Here is a 23,984-nt window from a genome sequence, read left to right as displayed (position 1 = left end):
TTATTCATGAGTGAATTAACATGATTCATTAAAAACTAGGGGGGAAGGGGGGTTTAAGACCGCAACTATTTCATCTTGCATCCTTAGCTGAACTTCCGTGAGTCTTGTGTACTAGGGGGACATGGCCAGCATTTCCCAAGCTTGTCTGTTATAGAATAGCTTCTGATTTTGTGGCACCTACACAAAAACACCTCATTGATCTTGGCTCCAGGAAAGGAAGCATGCTCTCTCCCTGCCTTCATAATGTCTAGAAAGACAAATTCCTAGTAGCACAAGAGCGAGAAGGATGGAAAAAATAAATAGATATGGGAACTACCAACAGGCTGGGTCTTTGGCTGGGAAGTCTGGCCCTCTGCTAAAGAGTATCTGGGGTAGAAGGTGAACAGGAATGAGGGAGGACTTTTTAAATATCTCGTGGCGCACTTTTCAGCGCCACCCTCATGGCACTGAAGAACAATGGCGTCCTTCTCCACTATAGTTCTGGTGTCAGAGTATGAGGAGGGACAAGGTGGGTACTCTCCTCATAAGGACTCTACAGAACTAAAGAAGCATGGGAGGGAAAGGTTGTGCCATGTTCCTGAGTGCACATGTCTACTACACCTACTGCGTTCCACCCACAACCCTTGACACACACTGAAAAGAGCTCCCATTCCTCTCGGTTCCTTGGATGGTGCTCCATGGTCTCCCCCATACCTGATCTAAGGCTCACCTAATACAATGGAATTGTACTTCTCTGTACGACCACCAGTAGGAATGACTTTATAATGCCGCAATGTCTTTTATCATGGGTGATGGGGAGAATATAGATGCCCAAGGGGACAATGTGCCTGTTGGAGTTTTAGGGAGAGGAAATCTGTGGTTAAATCTTCTGTCTACAATGGTGCACTTTTCTTCACAGGAAGTACATACACCTTAAACCCAGTACCCAAACCACTTGAAAAATTCGTAATGCATCACATGGCCATCAGGCTACCAGGTCCTCAGAGTCAAACAGGTATAAAATATGTGGTTAACACACTGATATATTGTACATTTTGTAATGACATTAGCCACAATTTTGGCCAATAAGTCAAATTAACATAAATATTGCATCTCTTTTCATCTTCCAGGTAACTGTGAGACATATCCTAGTGTCTTCAGATCATGATGTTGAGATTAGGGAGGGAAAAAAATTATCACCAGTGTAATCCCTGGCAGAATGAGATCAAAGCCCAGACTCAGGCTTGAGATTTAGCTTGTCATGAAGCAAGGCAAAGCCTGCCTGCCTTGTGAGATTTCCAGGGTAAGCTCATGAATAGTCTAACCATTTTTCTATCTCCTAGTACATTGTGCTAGAAAATTAGTATCATGTTGGGAACTGTTATTAAATTTTTTTATGGACTTCTTTTTTTTTTTTTCTATTTGAACATACAGTTCTGGCCTTGTGTATCCCACAACCCTCTCATGTGCTGCTCTTACCCAAGCGAATGTCCCATCTCCCAGCCCCATATACATTCAGTTCTCAGAACAGGCCAAGGGAGGCTCCCTTCCACCCCTCGAAACTCTCCAGCCTTGAATACCATTGATCAGGAAAAAAAAAAAAGAGTGCTCAGCTGAGTGTTCCTGTAGCACCGGTGCTGTGTTCTGTTGCACACACTTTAAGTATCTATTGTCATCTATTTCCTGCTTGACTTCGGTCAGCTTGAGAACAGGAGTTTTAGGCTCCTTCCCTTACATCCCCAGAAGCTAGCGACTGAGAAATGCACACATAAAAAGGGGACATGAAACCAATCGAGGCAGCCAGCAGCTTTAAAGAGTTGCGAGTCTTACAGGGGAGAACAACATGGAAGGAGACCATGGCAAGGTATGCTTCCCACACATCAGTGGCTTCAAGGTACTTCGGAAGCAGAGATAAGAAGAGGAGTGCTATTCCCACAGTGAGGCCTCGGAGAGCGGAACTGAACAAAGTCTTGAAAGAAGAGTGGGAAGTCAGCAGATAATGTTCACAGAGCTGAGAGGAGTATGTGGGCAGGAAAGGGGGGGGGGGGGAAGGCAGGCTCTGGCAGCGCGGTATTGTGTACGTGGACTTTCCGTGGAGGAACCAAGCCTCTCTCCACCCAGGCTGCTGGTTCTAATAGCATGGCCCATCACGCCCTCTGCATTTGCTGGGACACCAGACCTCCCGGAGGCTTTTATGTTTTTCTAGCTTCTGGAGGGAGTAGATCTGAGGGCAGAGTTTGCAGTGGGGGAGGGAAGCAGGGGTTGAGGGTTGGGGAGGTCAGGGTCAGGGGTGGGGGCTTGGATAGAGATAGAGACAAAGGATGAGGTAAAAGGAAGGGTCACAGTCTTTGGTTCAGGTAGTTTTTGGAGCCTGGTGTACCCCATGTCTTCTTGGAGTTTGGGTTTTTAATCTGACTTATACTTAACAAACACAGGATCCTAGCCAACTCGAACAAGACCTTACAAATAACATCTCACACTACATACACACACCGATGGACCAAAGGGTCTGCTTGAGACTGGATCCCTCCAATGGATCCTTCTCTATTGTACTGCTTCGCTTTGTGTCAACTTGAAACAATCTAGAGTCATTTGAGGAGAAGGAATCTCACTGAGGAAGTCCCTTCCTGAGATTGGCCTGTGTGGGCGTGCTTTTTGAGGGAAGATTGATGTGGCAGGGCCCAGTTCCCTGTGGATGATACCATCCCCGGGCTGGTGGTCCTGAGTGCTCTAAGAAAGCAAGCTAGTAAGCAGTGTTTCTCCAGGGTCTCTGCTTCAACTCCTGCCTCCAGGTTCTGCCTTGAGTTCCTGCCTAAACAGGCAGTTCCTTCAGCAACAGACTTCAAGGTGCAAGATGAAATAGAGCACTTCCTCCCTATGTTGTTTTTGGTCACTGTGTTTATCACAGCAACAGAAACCCTAACCCAGACACCATCATGTGGCTCAGTCTCTCCATTTAAAGATAGAGACAGAGGCTTGCATGCCTATCCCATTGCCTCCCATCCTACCCCCAACAATCTATCTATATCCAAACGCTATCCCTAAGACCGCTTTTCTTATTTTCTGCCAGCTAGTTAGTCTCAAGGTAATCATGGGATTTATATTTGGTGAAGGGGAAAAAAACATGGAAATAGACAAAAAAAATTCATGCTATGACCACAAAGTAATGACTTCATTGTTTTTTAATTTGCTCAACAACTTAGCCCAGCATGCATCAGCCTCTGGAGTAAGCTGTGTGGAGACAAACGAAGCATTCTTCTTGGCCTTAAGCAACTTACCCGGTAGAGCAAGAAGTAGCACAATTTCCCAGCATTCATGTACCTCAAGTTCACGTTAGCCATCTGGAGGATGTGAACTTATTATTTTTATAATTTCTGGTAAGTCTTTTTTAAACCAGTCATGATGCAAATGAAAACATCCACTCACAATTTTCTAGCTACATTTAAATTCATTTTTAATAAATAAAATGGCCACATTAGATGGGTCAATTGAATATGACACTTTGGCTATTTTTTGAAAATGTAAAATATGCACCAAAGACAATTATTTTTCTCTCTCTCTCTCACTAAGTATCTGAAAGGAATATGCTATAGGTTCTGAGCCCTACCATTGAGAGGAGGTACAAAGTTGTTTTGCCCAAGGCTAGACGGCATCACTACCCCCAGAGAGATTTACAGTATTCAGAATAGATATGTTTTAAAGCATTTGTTAAAATAATGAGTTCTGGAATTTTTATTAACTTTCCAGACAGGCATATATCTTGCCCAGAGGCAGGTACCAGGATCACGTTAGGTCACATGGAGCGTCTCCCAGCTTTGTGATCCTGCAGTCTTTCAGACTGGATTTCTGTAAGTCTGTGAGGAGCTGACGAACAATTCCTGTCCTGCTTCTCTTCCTATGTAGGTCAAACCCCATCCCAGTGAGGACCCTGCCAGTAACCACCTCGTGACCCGGTTATTTTAGATAGCCTGATAAAATGCGAATCAAATCCGACCTCCAAGCCAGAGTCGCCTGCTCAAGAGCTTGACCTGAATACTATTTAAGCAAAGTGTGTCTGTGTCATAGTTTTTCCCTTTTTTTAAATCTTCAAGACGCAAAGTGAGTACAGAGCAGTCACAGAAAAATTATCAATGAGCACACCGAGTCCTGATCACTGACTCTGCTTGCCTGATGGAAACTGCAGAGTCACGGTGTTTGGGGACCCCTAGCTATGCGTCTTCAGATAAGAATGACTTCTGTGTTGGCCAGGCTGACAGGGCATGCCTGTACTCACAGCAATCAGGAGGCAAAGACAAAAGGATCACGAATCCCAGGCTAGCTTGATACATGTAACGAAGACGGATCTCAAACACACAATAACACAAAAACAAAAACAAGGGATACAGATGTATGGCAAATCTTACATCTGTATCCAGGGTTTGATCCTCAGTGCCACACATACAAAAATATGAGCGCGCGCGCACACACACACACATACACACACACACACACACACATACACACACACATACACACACATATATGCATGTATATATACATACACACGGAATATTCCTCCTATGTCTTTCATGCACTCAAGTCAAAGAAAGTCAGGGAAATTTACTCAAAATATGTTAGACATTTTAATAAGCTTTGTTGGTCAGCAAGCTGGCTCAGAAGGCAAAGACACTTGCTGCCAAGCCTGAGGGTCCGTGTTCAGTCCCCAAGTTGCCCTCTGACTTCCACAGGCAAGGCATGGCATATGCATGTATCCCCCCCATCAATCAATCAGTGTCAAGAAGCTACAAGAAGCCCTCTTATCACACTGGGTATCCCTCATATGACGCTTCTTTCTCTACTCACTCCCAAAAGGCTGGTTTCTTGACCTTGGCACACATTTCTTCTTTCTGGAAACGAGGGGCTAGCCCCTGTTCTCTGAACCATCCCTTTGTGAGAAGAGGCTGTTTGGTTGGTTCTTGCTATCTTTATTGAGTCCTCTGGCTAGAATGGAAGTTCTACCAAGGTGTCAAGCGTCAGGCCTACAACCACACCCAGGCCACAGAAAGCACCTGATATCAACTTGCTCAACTGTCAAGTAAAGAATCACGTTTGGTACGACTCGCTTTCATATCCTTTCTATAGCGGTTGCAAATCTTTCCTCTGAGCCATTAGTATAGCTTAGGAGCCTCTAGAATACTTGTGGGACACTCACATTGCTGTTATCACTATGTCCATTTTACCAAATAAACCGCAGAGTTTATTTGGTAGCAGGAGTTACGTTTCATAGCATCACATCCTTTGTGTTAAAATAGTAAGCATTTAATAAATGCCTGCTTCTGACATCTGAGAGGATGGGGAGAAACGCTTCTCTTATAATTACGAATGTTACAGATTTATGACTGAACATTATAGCTCAGATGCTGCCTGGACTCCCGAGCCGCCCATAGACCAAACTGAAGAAGCCATGAGTCACTGTGCTTAGAGGGGAGGGGCTTGTGTTTGTGCAAGATTTGTTTCCCGACCTCGATGAATCATGTGTATAATCACCCAAACTGCATCCTGTCTGGGGAAGTAACCAAAACCCCTATTTCTGGCCCAATGGCTTTTTGGTTTGATGAGTAAATGCCACTGGCATGCCATTAAATAAATGCCCTCAGAAAGCCCTCAGCTAGTGCCATACCTCCAATAGTCGGGGTGGTGACAGATCAGTCATGCCTAAAAGCATGGGGTGAAGGCCTCTTTTTCTCAGCTTGTCTCAATCTGCCTTTCCACCTCCAAATTCTGACTGGATATTGGGAATGTTCTTTTCCAAACCCTAGGTCAAGTCACTCTCCTGCACACAGTCAGTGGGCTCCACCGTCTCCAGAAAAAAGACTGAATTTTGTGTGTGTGCACACGCATGCACGTGCACGCGTGTGTGCTTTTGTGTGGAGGCCAGAGGCCAACACTGGGTGCCTTTCCCAATTGTTCTCCGCTCGCTACTTTTTTTTTTTTTGACAGTGTCTTTCATTGAAATTGGAGCTCACTAGGTCAGCTAGCCTGACTGGCCAATGAGCCTCAAGGATCCTCCTGCCTCCGCCTTCCCCATGTTGGGGTTACAGTCATGTACTGCTGCACTCAGAGTTTTTTTTTCCAGGGGTGCTCAGAATTTAATTCAGCCCCTCAGGCTTACACAACAAGAATTCTATCCATCGGAGTCATCTCCCTAGGGTAGCATCTAACTTCTTTTTAATTCTTAAAAAAAAAAATATTTTAATATAAAATTTTAAATATTTATATATTTAAATATAAATTTTAAATATTTGCTGGCATGAATGCGTTCCGGGTACAGACCAGAAGAGGGCATTGGATCCTCTGGAACTGGAGTTATAGATGGTTAAGAACCATTGTGTGGGTGCTGGGAATTGAACTCGGGTCTTCTGCAATTGCAGAAAGTGCTTCTAGCTGCTGAGACATCTCCCCAACCCCAAGATCTAACTTTTCAACTGATTTCCCAAGGCCCTCTAGAATCTAGCCCCAGTCTACCTCACTTATTTTCTCTTCTTCAATGTCATAAGTTTCCATTTACCATCATCTGCCATGCATGATCTTTGTGAACGCGGGCAAAGTGTCCCCTTCAGTTTGTGACTTTGCTCGCTTCTATCCCTCTTACATCGCGTTCTTTTCCGCCCCCCCCCCCCCCCCCGCATGCACCCCAGAGTTCTAAATGTTCAAGTTCTGCACTTTCTCAAGCCTCACCAAATAGCACTTCCTCTACGCTGTCTGCTGTGCTTGACTGGCAAGGAAAAATCACTTCTCCCTGGAGGATTCTGAAGGCGGTGCTCCCATCTTAGGTTTCTAAAGTGTATTATAGACACATGCACACACTTGGCTCTCTGATAAATCGTTGCTTGGAGAAGCTAGAGTCTTGGTCAGTGCAATAATCTTTCAACTAGCAGTGTGAGGGAAAATGAAAGCCAATATAAAATCTGGCTGAGGCGGAAAATCAAATTTATTCCCCAAGAATTAAGGAAGGCTCAATGTAGGTGTTTCTTCTTCTCAACTTTCTCCTCTTTTCCTTTGCCTCCTTCCATGAAAATGAGAGATTAAGGAAAGCTCTGGTCTCTGAAGACAGCATTGTCTTGTTTTATCATCCCAGCCTTCCTTCCTCCCGACACCCACCTCCTTGTGGCCTACTTTGCTAGCAGATGCCATAAGCTCATCGGGGGGGGGGGGGAGATATAATTTTGATATTAACTTGAATTAAGAAAAAAAAGAAATGTAATTAAAAGTGGATCTTCTGCTTCAAAAAGCAAACTCTTTGAAAGATAGCATATTCTGCAAACGAACGCTTTGCTGTTACTTCCTGTTGCAGGGTGTCTGCGCCATCATGCCCATCTCTCAGCCGATGGAGAAGAGAGCATGGATGCAATAAAGCCTTGCTTTGTTTGATTACAAAACAGGCTGCTTTCTTCCCATTCCGCTTACTCGCACAGGCCTGGCCCTGAGAACGGGGACCGAGGAGATAAGCCGAGGCTCACCCAAGCCAAGGGCAGATAAAGCTGGAACAAGAGCATCAAGAATTTCCTCCCTCCAGTGTCTTTCGGTGGTTGACAACACTTAGGGCAAGACGCGGTAATGCTCCTTCCCTGTCTCTCCAGTGGCTACCAACCCCTACCTACTCCACTTAACGACTGCACCCCCTAAAGGCAGATTTGCCATTTCTTCCTCAGCTAAGAAAGCCTCATAAGACCTGCTACAACAGAACATTCATGCTGCTACATACAATAGAACATACGTGCTCCCACAATGTAACACGGATGCTACTACAATAGAACATGCCTGCTCTAACATGCTGCCCGCATAGGAGTTGTAGTTACAAGTTCAAAGATAGCTGGTTTGTTTATTTTTCTTATTTCTCTACCTACCTCGGTGTCTGCAGGCATCTTTAAAGGTCCAGTAATGAGTATTTTTCAGCTTTATGGGATCACTGACACTGTTATAACTTCCCAGAGATGTCTTTCTGGTAGAAAATGTGGTTATAGACACTGTGTACACCAATGTCTTATATGTTGTGTATACCAATGTACAAGAATTTTACTCTTGTAAAACTTCATAAAAACTATGGTTGACTGGACTTGGGCCATGGACCACACATGCAACTCCATGCCCTATATGCTTGGTAAGGACAAAAGAGCAGAGGTAGAAATATTTAAACTTGTTTTCTGGCATAAAGAATGATAATGGCGAATTGTGTGAGACTTTCAGATGTCTCCTCAAGGTACCATCTGAAATTAGGTTTCAACCCCATCCAGCATCCTTACTGTCATCAGTAGAGGCATAGGACAACCTTCCTCTGGACAACTCTTCTCTGGGAAAGACAGCTCCAATATTGTTAAAGAAAATATCAATCACACTTGTGGTAAAAGGTCACTACATTTTTTTAAACAAATTGGTCCTTTGAGCAAGATGAATTTTAATGGATTGGTTTATTAACCTAAAGGTTGAACTAGACTGCGAGTAACTAAATGATTTGTTCATAATTAGTATTATTTATAATTATTTTACTTGGGAAAAAATATCACCTTAAATGTCAGGATGTTTTTTAATTGCCTCAGATGAGATTCAAAATAATTGACTTTGCAAATGTATGTTAAGAAAAAAACTCACTTAAAAATATCTGAAACTATTGACAGTCTGTCTAGAAGCAGCAACATCGATATCCGTTACTATAGACAGAGAAGAAATTGATCCATGATTTTTTTTAAGTGATGTGAATTGTGGTCACTTCTGGACTCTAAAGCATCAGAAATGCTGATAAAGAAGCTCATATTCTTACTCCCATTAAATATGCACTTTGAGTGTACTATGTGAATACTTGTGCATAGTTTTCATTAAATGCAGAATGAATATATTTGAAAGAAGAAGGACTGTGTGAATACAGACACACATACACACACTCACACATATATGCATGCACACGTGGGTGAATATGTGTATGAATGTGTGTGTGTGCTTGGTGATTAAAAAAACCAGTCTTCTACATGTTGTACATTTAAATAGGATATTAATTTTCTGCAGGTGAGTAGGTGTGTAATTTAAACTTAGCACCTTTATAAATATTTGCTCCATCACTTGACTGGTGGGGGTGAAAAGAAGCAGGAGAAAGCTTCCTTTTGTTGGCAGCTGGAACAAAAGTTGAAACGAATTTCGAGGTACGGGGCTATCACTAGAAGAACACAGTGAAATGGTGATGATAGCACAGCACTGGCCGAGCCACACATGGTTGATGTCGGCTGCTCAGTGGTGCTCTTCAAATGCGTGTTTAGATGCAAGGAGGAAGATTTGTGAGGACTCCAGATGACAGATGGAGGAGAAGTATCAAAGACTTCACAAATAGTCTCCACTGCCTTCCCCATATGCCACACTGCCACTCAAAGCTGGGGGAAAGGAGAAAGAATATTGCTACAGGTGTCAAAGCCAGCTAAGGTTCTCATAGGCGACTTTCACCACCCTGACCCCAGGGCACAGACCCAACTTTATGTCTGACACATTCCAGTGAAAATAAAAATCGCAAGTGACCTGGAAAGAACATTCTAGAGAGGGGAGAGAGTGACGGGATTACTATTATCACAGCCTGTCATTTGCTTCTTCCAAATAGTCCGACCATATGTCCAAGACATGACATTGACTCCCGTGTGTCCAGGACACAGACAACTCACTTCCCCAGGCACCATGTAGACACCATCAATCACTTATCTGCATGAGAAACAGAGCTGAGGTTGAAAAAAAAAAACATTTGATGCTGTCAAAAAAGGAGTGGAGATGAAGTGTCCCATTTATCAAAGAGACGAGTTCTTAAAGTCTGGGGAGCTATGTGTATAAATTGTCCACAAATAGTAGAATAAGATATGTGTGTAGATTTACACGCATGCCGTCCTCCCCAAGACTCAGCAAGCTCCCTGCTGAGAGTGGCGAGGCTTTATTAACTGATTAATTATTATTAATGCCAACTTTTATTTAGCTAGCAATTATAACCCATTAAGAGCATTTCTTCGCATCCTCTTACTTATTCAATCCTCGGAACAATCCTGTAACGCTCGTCAGTAATATATTATTAGCTCCCTTTTTAGACAAAGGGAAGGGAAACTCCGGGGTTCCCTTGCTTAAGCTAATCCCGCCAATAAACGGCAAGTTCTAGACCAGAGCACAGAATTTCTGACTGCCAGTCACCTTCCTCGAGCGGCTGTGGGAGATCCAAGGAAGAAAGGGAACGTGGGAGGCACCGGTTCAGAGTGGAAAGAACCTAGAAAAGCCAGCAGACGAGAATTCCTTCTAGTTTAGGTCAAAGTGGGAGTAGGTGTGGCTCTTGTGACACACAACGAGAGTGATGAGATGGACTGTGGGCACATCTGCTCACGCCGAGCTTCCTTACGCAACCGGACATTCGATGTCAATCCCCCACCCACTCTTTTCTTGTCAGGTTTCTTAAGCAGCTAGTTGGAACCAACTTCAGACTGACTCTTATCTCGAGCACTCCCTCAGACAGCAACCTTTTTTTTTTCCCTTTCTTTCTTTCTTTTGTCCTCCTTTGAGCAGCCCCACCCCTTGCTCTGCTTTCCTTGATGTTCCCAATGGATGCCCCTCTGCACCGCCTTTCCCCCTTAACCTCTGCTGACCACTCTCATTTCGATCTACCCATTTTTCCTGGTCAGGGGGCCTCTGTGCCCCCTTGTCATCCTCCCTCTGGCTCTCACCTTTACTGAGCAGCCACAGGCATCTCCTGGTCGCCCCTCAGATGTCTTCTTTCTGTCGGTCTGAGGACTCCAGCTTCTCTCCCTCCAGGGCCTACAAGTTGGAAGCTGTGCAGTCTTCAGGCTCTTTGTTATTTTAACTTCCTTGGTTCACAGCGCTGGTAAATGACAACATACAATAAAAGATTGCCTCAGCTATGTTTCTTGCCTGCAGCCTTCAGCAGTGTTATCTCAGACCCCAACACTGCAACAAAGAAATCTCACAGTTGGGTTAGTGAAAAACCAGTACAGGACAGGAGCAGAAAACTTCAGCGCTTCCCAAATTGCTCAGCCCCAGCTGCCCTCCAGGGGCTCCCCCTAGTGGGAGATGCTGAGCACAGCAAGCCAGTATACTAGGTTTGGGATGGTGCCTTGGTGTGGGAGGAAGGGAACGCTGCAAAAGAGAGAGCACACACTGCGTTCTTCTGTGAGCAACAGCCTCTGTGTAAATTGCAGGGCTGAGATCCTCTGAAATGAATCAGGGAAATCCTTTGGAGAGCCAGAGTTCTTGGGACCAGGAAGTCTCTGAGTACAGGTGAAAGTGATCTGAGTAGAAAACCCAGCTTGCAGGCTTATACTGTACAGGGACACGGTGATTGCCAATCATTTGCTGCTGCTCTGTGTGTGTTTTATTTGCACTGGTTAAAAAAAAAGTGTACCGCCCATACACAGTCACACACACACACACACACACACACACACACACACACACACACACGGCTGTTCTAGAGAGGCAGGCGTAGTCTCTGAAGTCTGAGGGAATCATGACGGTCCAGTTTCCTGGCCTCCCCTGGCCTTTTGGTGTCACAGGAACCCTGGCTACATTTTGCCTGCCCACTGTGATGAATACACACCACATATCCAAATAGCATCCTTCTCCGAGGAGATGCAATCCATTCTTACCTACCCAGCAGGCAGGTAGGAAGTAAGAAATCGATGATTCTCTTCTGCAGAGAGGCAAGGGAGTGAAGCTTCAAGAGCTGCTAGACAGTTCAGTGGAGGAAACATCAGGGCTGGTTTTTCTGACCTCCTCCCACCCGTCCAGGACATCCAGACTGTGCCCCCATCCTCTGGAGATAAGGGGAGAGGGCAGGGCAGTGAACTGGCCCCATCAGCAATCGGGATTGGCTCTCTGCACCCCTCGGCGTGAGGACAGTATGCTTAGTACCATGCAGAGAGAGACCCAGCTTGATCCTACAGGCAAGGATTCAATTCATCATTATGTCAAGTGGGGAAGGGAAACCAATCGGACCCACTGGAAGCTCTTTATTTACCAGTAAACAGATAGTGAAGGGTAAATGAATAAGGAGACCTTACAGGATGATGACAGTGATTTGGTGCTGATGCTAGGTAACCACACGCCTTGTGATACAATCGCATTTCACCATCAGACCAGTTGGGAGACCTTGACTGTGAGATTGGAAGAGCCCTATTTCAGTGATAAAGAAACTGAGGTCAGAGTGGTTAATGGACCAGGCTGTGATCAAATAGAAATCTCTGAAAGCTTAAAGCCCATTTCACATGTCATACTGCTACATGGAAGCTTCTAGCAATCTCGGTGAGGAGGGTGTTGGCAAGGAATCAATATAAAATGCTTCCTAGATACTCAGCCAACCAAACCACAAGCCAAGTCTCACCCATCTCTATTCACTCCCTCTCTGGTGTTGCGAGCAGCACAGTACCAAGCCCTGTGGGAGGCTCGAACTTGGTATAAAATGGTAAAAGCACATTTCTTAAGAACCATGACTGCTTCCTGGGCACTTTCTTCACTGGACATGGACACTACAGGAAACTGGGTTCCAAATGGCAAGAACAACCCATGAAAAAGAAGCTTAGGGCATTAAGATGATAGCGGTATTGATGAAGAAGAAGAAAAATAAGTTAACGATATGGTCATTGGCCATAGAATCGATCAATACTGCTTAGACCCGACTTGGGTCCTTGGGTTGAGCAAGACTTAAATGACTCCAACAATACTTAAGTTCTGTTACAAAGTCACACCAAGTAAAACAGAGAGAGACAGACAGACAGACAGACGGGTAGGGGGAGGGGTAGTAAAACCGGACACAGCAATGCAAACCTGTAAGGCTAGAACGTGGGTGGTGAAAGTAGGAGGATCAGGACTTGGAAACCCTCCTCAGCTACACAACAAGTTCAAGACCAGCCAATGCTATATAAGACTCTCTATCCAAAAAAGAAAAAGAAGAAGAAGAAGGAGAAGGAGGAGGAATGAAGAAGAAGAAGAAGAAGAAGAAGAAGGAGGAGGAGGAGGAGGAGGAGGAGGAGGAGGAAGAGGAGGAAGAAGAAGAAGGAAGAAGAAGAAGAAGGAAGAAGAAGAAGAAGGAAGAAGAAGAAGAAGAAGAAGGAAGAAGAAGAAGAGGAAGAAGAAGAAGAAGAAGGAAGAAGAAGAGGAAGAAGAAGAAGAAGAAGAAGAAGAAGAAGAAGAAGAAGAAGAAAGAAGAAAAAGAAGAAGAAGAAAGAAGAAAAAGAAGAAGAAGAAGAAAAGTCAAAGAACTGCAAGAAAGTTGCGCAAGCAGGACATTACCTTCCCTGCAAATGTGTCTTCAGCTATGAAGACTTGGACTCACTCAGCTATGAAATTCGCATCCAAGTCAGAAACACTGCTCAAGACGTAAGTGCCGGTGTGGGTGTACTGAGCATGGAGGAAACAGCAGGGCAGGGGGAGAGAACCTGGGGAGTGAATGCAGAAGTGGCAGGAGTCTTGCTCCCTCAGAGCTATTTGGAGCATCTGTTTCTGCTTTAGACCCCCACCAGGCAAAGTGGGGTGGACTGAGGATGCAGAAACCAGCGCCCAAGAGACGGACAAGAGTGGAAACTTAGACAAGGACCCAACTCTATCACTAATATTTTCAAATATCCAAGGGGCTCTCAAGTGGATGGCAGGTGATATTTGCTCTGTCAAGCTTAGGGAATACAATGGGGCCATCGGAAGAAAGGCCAAACAGAAAGTCTTTGACTTACTCAAAGAGCAGTGTTCTGAGAGGCACGATAGTGCCCATTTATAATCCCTGTAATTGGAAGGTAAAGAAAGCAGGGTTTCAAGAGAACTCATCTGAAAAACCAAGACAAAACATAAGAAATATAAAATATATGAAAATATTCCTACAATTCAGTTGAAATTAGAAATCATCTCTTGCTAGAAAAAAGCTAGGAAGTTCTGCCTTCGGTCAAAGAGAAGACTAATCGTTGGGGCTGGTCAGAATGAGTTACTATCTGAGAACCCTTCTAGCTCAGAATCTTTGAGTTCACATATAACTCAGGTCCATAGGAGGCGCTAAAAACAACAACATCCATATAACTACCTATAGAGTAGTCTATCTCCTGCTGCAGGATCTCGTGGTCTCATCTGACAGCCACCAACCTTCAAAGTATACTTCATTTTTTCCCATCTTTCTCAGAAACAGAATAATTTACCCTCTTGGATAATTCCCCAAGACGACAAGACCTTTTAAATAAGTCAATTGCCCTTCTGTGTGGTAGAAAATATCAAGAAAAAAGCCCTACTTCTGTTCTCTGAATAAACCACAAAAGGAGCATCTTAGGTTTTAAGGAGATGCTAAGAAACCAATCTATTGGCAAGCTACCCCCACCCATGCCTGAACTCCAGCCAGGACTTCCTCAACTGAGAGGCCAATCATCTCTGAAGTCAGCCTCAGAGATCCATTTGGTTATAGAGCTTGCTACTGGGGCTAAAGAACAGTCACTTGCATGTAATATGTGTCCACAGGCATTGGAAACAAGGGAGAAGAAAATGTTACCCTCAGAATGGGCCCATACTGGAAATTTTTAAAAGACCAAGGTTGAATGGCCCCACTGGTGACATTGTTGGTGTCCCCTGCTCAGCCCCCTATTGATAAGCTTTATAATGCAGGCATGGAAGTGGAGAAATAGAAGCAAGATAAATGAAAAGGGGGCGGGGGGGGGGGACAATGGCCACTAGGAGGAAAAGGCAGCAATATTAGGAAGCTTGGAGCCTCTTGCATGATGTATGCTGTAAAGGAACTGTAGAGATTTGGAGATGTTCAAAGCTCATCAAGAAGGTCAGACAAGAGAAAGAACATTAAAGAATTATCAACCTCTGGCCAAGGAAAGGAGGGGAAAGCTGGAATTGGAGGGTGGAGGAAAAGAAAGCAGCTGGGAGGAGAAAGAGAAATTTCGAGAGATGGTGACAGGAAGTCCTTCCAGAGGTACCAGATGGATAAGACTTTCCCAAGGCCATGTGGTATATCAAGAGACGATAGGGCATGTATGTGGACTTACATTGCAGGCAAAGGTGAGGCCAAGAAAGAGCTGAAGAGAGAGACTGAAATTAGAGCCACCACGAGACTTAGTTTCTCCATTTCTCTGGCTAGTTCACTTCTTCGGACAACATACTGGAGAGCATCCTCCTCTTGTGAAGGACTGTTACTACATCACAACCACAGACCCATCAGGTGTAGACAGAACATCCCCTATGTGCTCCAATATGCAGCAGCTATAGAGTAAAAATATTAGTAAAGTGCCCCACTCTGAAGAGTCACATGGTACTCCACAGAGTACTGAAGGCTGAGGTCATTGTACACTAGGGACCTAAGGGGACCCACCAGGCCTGTCCTCACAGTATTTACAGAGGACCAGGGAAAAGAGGAAGAAACAATAGTCAAGAGTCAGATCCATGGACTTGTGAGACACCTGGGCATCCATCAGCAGCTGTCAGTCCATAGGAAGCCAGCTTTTAGGCTGAGACTGGCAGAGAGGATCCCTAATCTCAGGTGTCCAGAGAGAGGGCCATTGCACAGCCAGTGGACAGCCAGAGTAGACAAGAAGAAGATGGCTTAGACTTCATGGACGTAGGAGCAGGCTACCCAAGATCTTTTGATAGATTTGCCTACCCTGCCTGGCATGGCCAGGTCCAGTGATGTGCAGCCTCCTCGCTCCCCTGCTGCCCCCGCCACCTCCCATCATCCTCCTCTGCCCGCGCCCCTCCCCCCACCCGCCCCGCTTTCCTGTCCACTTAGCTTGTCTGTTTGCCTAGTTTGCAGATGAGCCCTTTCTTCTCCTCCACTCCAAATGTCTCTGCTTTAGGGAAGCGTTGGCGTTTTCCTTGGCCTAGGTACAGCTTGAAGAATTCTTTTAGGTTAGGCCAATTACAACAAGCTTCAAAATTGCTGAGCCAAGCGGTTTCTTCAGAGATCTGCTTACATTCCCCCACTCCCTACACAGATCAGGGCCCCCCTCCATGTCAGAGTTGCACACAGAAAGTGCACATTTTACTTTTAAGGTGGAACAGGGCTAAAAGGCATTTTCCCTCCACCCCCAAGAGGGGACAAGGCACAAGGAATTTTCACATAGGTTTTACCTTGTTTGGTTGGGTTTCACTCTGTATAGGGAAGTGGACAAGACAGCTCCTTGAAGGCTGCCTTGGGAGAGGGCTAGAGGGGTTTTCAGGGTAAGCCCCAAAGGATCTTGAGTTTTCAGGAAAATTTATACATGTCAATCCCCTCTTTTGCTCCTAAATATCCACTAGGCTTAGGGTTCACCATTGCAATGATATTCTCACAAATTCTGCCTTTGGAAAGAGGATGGAGTAGGTATATGAAGGATTTTTTTAATTTTTGTTTCCATAATCACAGAGACAGACGTTTGAGCAGCAGTCATGCAGTTTCAAGCAGGATCACCCCAAAGTCATTCTTTCCAATTTATGAATTGTTACACCCTGACAGCTCAGTAATTGTACCTCTGCCTACCTCCTTCTGCGCTGACATCGGCACACAAACTGTGCCTGGCTTAAGAGGGGATATTGACACTTCATGAGAGCATGTCAAATGAGAATATAGCCAGATTGGAATTGAAAATTATCTATGGACAATTCACAGAGCATGTAATCCATCTGGGGATCATGGAGAACTGGACACTCCTGTGGGCATCTGCAAGGAAGGCCAAACTATGGCTTTCCAACAACAGAACAAGTAGCATAGAGTTGGCTTCAGCTCCTGCATCCACAGCCAAGTAAAACTATGGCATCGCAGGCCCAGCACTCCAGGTCTGAAAGCATTCAATTTGCACACAGGATATTTTAGATAGGAAACCCTGAACTCAGTTTCATGGGCACAGTGACCTACACGTGTCCAGGGACTCCAAGGGCAGTCAACCAGAGCTGAGCTTTCTTTCTCAGACAGAAACTAAAGGGTTACTAAGTTCAAACTGCCTGGGAAAGCTGGAAGACAAAAGAAATCAGGACGTGTCCTATTTCCAAATGAGTAAATGACTTTTATGGACCAGTGATGATCTCAACATGCTTGTCCAAAAGCTTACCATAGTGGGTGAGAAGTGTGTGATGATAGTTCCCCCAGGAGTGGGTTCTGCCAAGGACCCCCAGCAACACAGGACTGTTTCATCCCACTGAAAACATGACACTTGCCATTCAGACAGTACACATTATCCATGGGGGTTGAGGGAACTTTACAAATTGGTGTTACTCTGAGGATGCTCCATTCTTGATGGACAATAGAGAGTTGCATTTTCATACCAAGAAAGGAAAAGGCACAACAGGCTAACAGTAGCCTTCAGCGTGGGAAAGTAGTAGGGTTAGGGAAAGAGTCTAATTTCGTCTTTGATCAAAGATACAATCGGACTTTCAAGAGCTGCTCATCTTTAGAGGACTTCAAGGGTCCTTGGCCAGGGACCAGCCTGGGTCATAGAGACATAAAATCCCCCGGGACTGAGTAGGCCTCTAAAGAAGAAACTTTAGTACCTTGCCATCATTTATCAAAGTGATGTTTTTCTTTCTTTCTATTTTAATTCTGGAGTCGGCATAAAAGAACATGCCGTTAGGTAATCTGAGAGGCTCATTGGGAGGTGCCAGCAAGTTAAACTCATGACTTCATAAGAAGCCTTTCATCTTGGAGCCAATGAGATGCCACCTTCATCGGAGTCCTAAAGCCTACTCTTGTTGGATGGCATGGCAGAAAATTAATAGACAGACATTTTTCACCTCATTGTGAAAGCTGAGGAAATTTGGTACCAAAGTCTTAGATTTAGGAGTTTAAAAAAAAAATACGGGTAAAAGAGAAAGGGTGGGACTCAAAATAAACCACAGAAAGTCACACTGGACTGCGAATTAGATAGTGTATCACCATGGCATTTAGATTCTCCTCCCCCTAGCTCTTTGCAGAACTCTCCTTATGTCTGTGGAGAGAACCTCAGTAACTAAAAGTAATCTAGGCTTCACACTGCCCCAGCATGAAGGGCTACATACAGTAGGACGTGACAATGGCAGTCTACGAAGGGGCATCATCCCTTGGAACAACGCAAACCTGTATCTTTCACCCTGTCTCTGACTTTGGCTCATTGTACATCAGAGTCATGTGACTTCCATTATGGTATGTTAAGGGTACATATGCTCAGCTACTTCTTCCTTGACTATCTCCTGGCAGGAGAGGGCAGAGAGTTCAGGTGCTTGCATTGGCCAGTGCACAGATGCCTAATCACTTTCCTGGGAAATCTGACAGTGAGTCTGTCATCGAATTCCTCCTTACCCATCCCCTCACCATGGCTGCTCTGTTCATCCTTTCCCTCCACTGAGTGTCGTGCCATGGTCCATTTCTTTTGCTCCTGATGCAGCTACCCTTGGTGATGCTTCTCCCCACCCCCTTTCTCTCACCCTTCCTCTCTCCCTCCATCCCTCCCTCCCTCTCCCCTCTCTGCTTCCCTCCTTTTCCCCCTCTATCTCTCTCTCTCCCTCCCCTGCCCCCCTCCCACTGGATAACTGCTTTACTTCCTAGCTTGGCTTTTTAAGACTACCCACTATAATCCAGATAACACATAACTTCTAGTAGGTCCTTCTAATAGCTGCCTTTGATTCTCTCTCTCTCTCTCTCTCTCTCTCTCTCTCTCTCTCTCTCTCTCTCTCTCTCTCTCTCTCTCTCTCTCTCTGAAATCCTCTGCCATCCATACAGGTCATTCATTCTTCAGTACCTGCCAACTAAGGCAAGGAAATAAATTGAGATCTCTACTGACAAAGACTGAATTCTCCAGTGACTCACATGTTGCCCTGTGAAGAAAATATTTAGACACAGGAAGTGACTCTAACTTCATGTAGCTCATGCTGCAGAAGTAAATCTCACCCATCTTATCCAAATGGGTTTCTTTCCTAAATATTCTCATTGTCACACACAGACACACACACATGAAAAAAAAAAACTTTTCTAGTATCTGCCATAAATTGTCCCCTAATCTCTTGTCCTTACTGTTTGTTTTAATAGTGAGGTCTACTCTCCCTGCAGTGTGACCTTATTGAAAGGTAGCCTAATGGGTATGTATAGTTCTGATTTGCCCAATACCCTTCACTCTCAGAACCTTAATCATATACAGACTACTTAGCACAACCTTCCTGGTTCTAATTGATATTTCTCTGTTGTGCTTAGGTTTCAGTTACACAAAAACATGAGTGTTTATCATATATCATGACAGTCATATTGCAAACCTAATCCATTGTGACAATAGTGTAATGGAAAAATATACTTAGGTAAAGACCTTTAGATATCAGGGAGAAATATGAAGTAATAGGAAGCACATTGGAAAATGATATGTAGAAAGATCCTTTTATCCATCATGTCAACACCGCTATTTCCGACACTGTATGCAGTAATAGCTAGGGATGCAAGTTGATTCTTCACATTGAAGGGCAGAGCACATTAAACCATATGCAACTGGGGATTCAATTCTACTGAGTTTCTTTTGTTGTTGTGTGTTAAAGATTGATGTCAAAGGCCGCCCACGACTGAGAATGCAGCTCAGTAGTAGAACAGTTGCTTAGCATACAAAATACCACCAGCTCCATCTTAATTTTTTAAAGTTGAATGCCCCTCTGATAGACAATGCCATTCTTCTTTTTTCAGAAAGTATAGCTATCTGGCCAATAGTCAAGAAGGTGAGAATGTCAGGGTTGTTAAATGTATTATTATAAAGAAAAGACAAAAGCCAGGCATGTATCTATTGTCCAATTACTGGGGTAGGAAGATCCTGAGCCCAGAATGTCAAGACCAGCATCTACAACACAAAAGGACTCTGTTTCAGAAAAAGAAAAAGAAAATAAGGACAAAGAAGAGAAGGGAAGGGGAACATGGGGAGTGGAATAGAAAGGAAGAAAACTCAAGATGGCAGACCACACCTACCAAAGGACACAGCTAGGACGTTCTGCTTTTGTTTTCATTTCTGATGCTGTTTTGGTCTCTCATGAGCTTTTCATCATCTCTCAGGGAAGAGAGGCAGGCCTTCCCAGCTGGCCATTTGGCTTAGCTGTGGTCAACTGTTTTGTCCTTCAAGAGGTCACTGATCCTGTCGCATACAAGAGAAGGCAGGCAGGGGAAAGTTGATGTCACCGCCAACCACCACTTTTATCTAGGAAGGAAAAAAATAAGCTAAAGCAAGATCCCTGTCTGGCCAAGCACAGCTCAGATCCAGGACCTGGAAGGAACCTTAACTGCCTACATGTCAGGAGAGGATACTAAACTGTGTAGGCAGTGACAGGGCTATGACCTCCAACTCCAGGCATGAGGAAAGAGCCCTGTGCCATTTGGTGCCATTTGTGTACTTAGGCCTGGTTTCTTGGATATAGAAATAGGATTCAGCCAAGGACTGAAGATGACGTTGTCCACAACAGGTTTCTTCTACATCTATAGTTCCTTCATCAGGTACAGTAAAATGTTATTCTCAATATGAGAAAGCGAAAGGGGGCAGCAGCTTAAGCACAATAGGTGAGCACAAGCCTGTCTGCACTTCCCACACTCTGTCTCTGCTTCTCCTGGCACCCAGGAGTACAGGGATCTCTCAGACAGCTGAGCCTACAAGTGCCCTGCAGGCCTCAGTGTCTGCCAAGAGACACGCTGAAACCTGAAAAGGGAGCGAGAAGCATGTATCCAACTAATTTTGTTTTTGTTTTTGTTTTTGTTTTTTATGTTCCTGTTCAGAGTGCCCTGGGTTCAGGTAGATTACCACCTCCAAACCTTGGCTTCTCCACCTGTAGAGTGGAAACCGTAAAATGATGCATCTAGGAGCAGGATTGAGAAAGTTGGATGGGGTGGTACTGAACTGTCAACATAGGACTTGGCTTTTAACGAATGGCCAAGTATGGCCCCTCTTGCTAAAACTACCATGGCCATGTATGGGTGGCCAGGAAGCAGAAAGAGAAGGGAGAGGAGAGGGGAGATAAGCAGAAAGAGGAGAGAGAGAGAGAGAGAGAGAGAGAGAGAGAGAGAGAGAGAGAATGAATTATCCGCCATCCCTGAAGTAGCCTGCCTATGATATCCATTTTCAGGAGCGCAGAATATGTCTGCAGGTCAGACTTACTGTCAGAGTGAGAGCAAGGAGTGGCACCAGAAAGGCCGGCCCTCACAAGATGGGCACCATGCCGGGCTGTGCCTGGTCCTGAGGAGACATCACTGAAGCATTTCAACAGGGCTCTTCTGAGCCAGCTCCTGGGGCACACACAAAGACCTATTCAGGGTAGCTGCAGCTCTGAAAGCCAGCAGATGCTCTGAGGGGCCTGGGAAGGAGTGGAGAAGCCACACAGCGCCTGGCACCAACCCTCTGGGCCCCGCCCTGGGCAAGTAGCCCTGGAGGGCTTGGGTCTGCAGCCACTCCACTATCTTTGTTTCTCCCTGGATTTCTTTTTCTGACCATAGTCCAGAGCAACAAGGATACCAGCTGCCATAGTATAGATTGAATAACCTCGGAGGAGGAGGCTGGGAGCACCGCCCATCTAATGCCAATCCAGTTGGCAGGGTATCCAATTGAAACAGGCCATTAATAACTGGCCTACTTTTTCCAAGTACCTCTTTAAAATTGAGTGTGTGTGTGTGTGTGTGTGTGTGTGTGTGTGTGTGTGTTTTCATATAGATGTATATGGGTATACGTGTACACAAGGATGCAGGTATATACAAAGACCAAAGTCATCCTTGAGAATAATCTCAAAATTCATCCTTGGGAACTTAGTCCACTCCCTTTGGGACAAGATCTCTCATTAGGCTCAACTGGCCAGTGAACTTTGGGGATGCTCCTGTCCCTACCTCATGGAGTTGTGATTGCAAGCATCTATCACCATAGCCAACACTGATACATGTATCCTGAGGCCCAAACTCAGATCCTTAAGCTGGCAAGGCAAGCATTTTACTGACTGAGCCACCCTCACCATCCTGTCCAGTTCCCAAGGTGCCTCTTTCTGGAAAATATACCTCTCAGAGGTTCCTAGCCTGATCAGACATAGTCTAGAACACAGAAGTGAGTTACTCTTCAGTACTTATAGGTGGCTGCATGCATTCTAGCCTCAGTTGTCCTGCCTGTCAAATGATCTGTTAGGACTTGGAGCAGGTACCATATATTTCATCTGAGCTAGCACTTTGGCCTTGGCCCCCTCCTTCTTCTCCATGTCATGTTGGCTTTCACAGAGCATTTCTGATCCAGGTCCCCAGTTGTATGAAACTGGGAGCATCAAGGCTGCTTCAAGGACCACATTCCTCAGATCCAGAGAAAAGGAGGATTCCGTGCCTTGCCTTTTCCCTTCTAATGCATAAAAGTCTGTGTCAAGGTCACCAACTAACCAAGACAACTAAGCCTCTTAAAGCCTTGAAGGTTGACATTGTCCATGAGTCAACATCCCATTCTTAGAAAGAACTGAAAGGGCACCTCAGGATCTGAAGGTGCTTGTAGGTCAACCAATCACTGTGATACCCTGAATGTGTGCACTCATCTGGACATCACCCTCCTTAGCTGGATAGCCCGAATGTAGCATCTGCCACAGGAGCGAGAACATGCCCTCTCCCAGCTGTAAGAAATTACATTGAAATTTATCCATTTATCTGTCTCTGTGTTCCCAGTGGTCAGATGGCAGACTTCACACCAGCACCTCCCAGGGCTAACATAGAGCAGGTACTTAGTAGCTGCTTAATGAGCAAAATGAATGAATGTGTTCCCTCTTTCTGGAAGTAGTTGTTGGTAAAGATGCTCACTTCTCTTCCTCAAGAGGATCACGTAAGCTTTGCTCTCAGGAAGTTCTGACTCATGTTTATCTGAGTTCTCTACCATATCCATATATTTCCGGGTTCTTTTCCTTCTGGTTTCATGTGCCTTACTCTTAGCGGAGCAACAGTAGAAGTCACCCTATCTACAAAGTCAGCCTCATTTAAGGAATTAAATCAGGAATGAACATTCAAGATCTCAGTGCCAGCTTTTCCTGTCAATAGACAAATAGGGGAGAATTTTGGAGATAGATTTTGTGACAGACACAGTGATACACACTTGTAATCGCAGCACTCTACAGACTGAGGTGGGAAGACCTTAAGTTGGAGGTCAGCTTGGCCTATGTACTGAGACTTGCCTTGAGAAAATGACATATAAAGGATTTTGATCAACTAGAGTCTACATGTAAGACCATATATGAGGGACAAATATGTAAGAATCTGTTGTCAAGAGCTGGTCAATCTAGAACAGAGAAGCACGGGATGCAACAAAAACAGCCCTTCTCTCTCTATGGTCCTTTGTTTAGAATCACTAACTCGTTGGTGAGCATGCAGAAATGTCCCAAGAACTAAAACAAAACAATGAACCAAAATCCAAACTTGGGAGAACTCAAGGGGGATTCACTTGGAACAAGTTGGGGACATGATGAAAGTCCACTAAAGGACAAAGGCCATATGCCTGCTGCCATTTCAAAAGAAGTGCTTGCGCATTTTCACTCCTAAAGAGAGTACAGTTTCCACTGACCACACATTCAGAGAGCTAGCAAGAATTGCCTTTCAGCAGCCCTCAAACTGGCAGACTCCTTCCTTCTGGCCAGTGAGCTCAGGTCTGCGTGACTGCAAGCAAGTCATTTGGGGACACTGGAATTCCGAGCTAGGAGCCAGACGAGGCAACACAGATAAGGTCTGGACAGAAACCTGGCAGCCTAAGCAACATCTGCTGGGACTCAGGGTTTGGCCATGGCTTCTGCTGCAAGGCCAGGGCTGGAAACTGGGAAGCTTGCCTGTGGTGCTCCTTACAGCAGGTGGCGCAGGAGTGCAGAAAGCAACCCTCAGAGGACCCAAGAGGAAGCAGGATGCATTGTGTTCATCCGGCCTTTGCAAGTAAGCACATTGTCCAGGGAGACCAAGGAGACCATGCTGACCTCACAGCTCTCCACACATTTCCCAGGTGGAGTACAGAGTCAGATACGGGTCTTTCTCAAGGAAAGAAAAGCCAAGATGGGTCCAGAGATAA

At 45.0% G+C, this 23,984-nt stretch overlaps 1 long non-coding RNA gene across 3 annotated transcripts in view; it reads right to left on the bottom strand.

Moving 5' to 3' along the window:
• LOC311598598 overlaps positions 1-23,984 on the bottom strand; it is a 512,559-nt gene that overhangs the window by 229,318 nt on the left and 259,257 nt on the right. For 2 of the 3 annotated variants that reach the window (XR_014779592.1, XR_014779593.1), the window contains one exon: positions 10,695-10,849. This is a non-coding gene — a long non-coding RNA (uncharacterized lncRNA). Of the gene's footprint in view, positions 1-10,694; positions 10,850-19,906; positions 20,102-23,984 lie in introns of those variants that run through there. The other variant, XR_014779594.1, reaches the window with a different exon arrangement.

This window comes from Acomys minous (genome assembly GCF_964271855.1).
Source record: "Acomys minous genome assembly, chromosome: 5".
Classification (NCBI taxonomy): domain Eukaryota; kingdom Metazoa; phylum Chordata; class Mammalia; order Rodentia; family Muridae; genus Acomys; species Acomys minous.
Note: the sequence above shows the minus strand (reverse complement) of the source record. Positions and strands in the feature narration are given on the sequence as shown.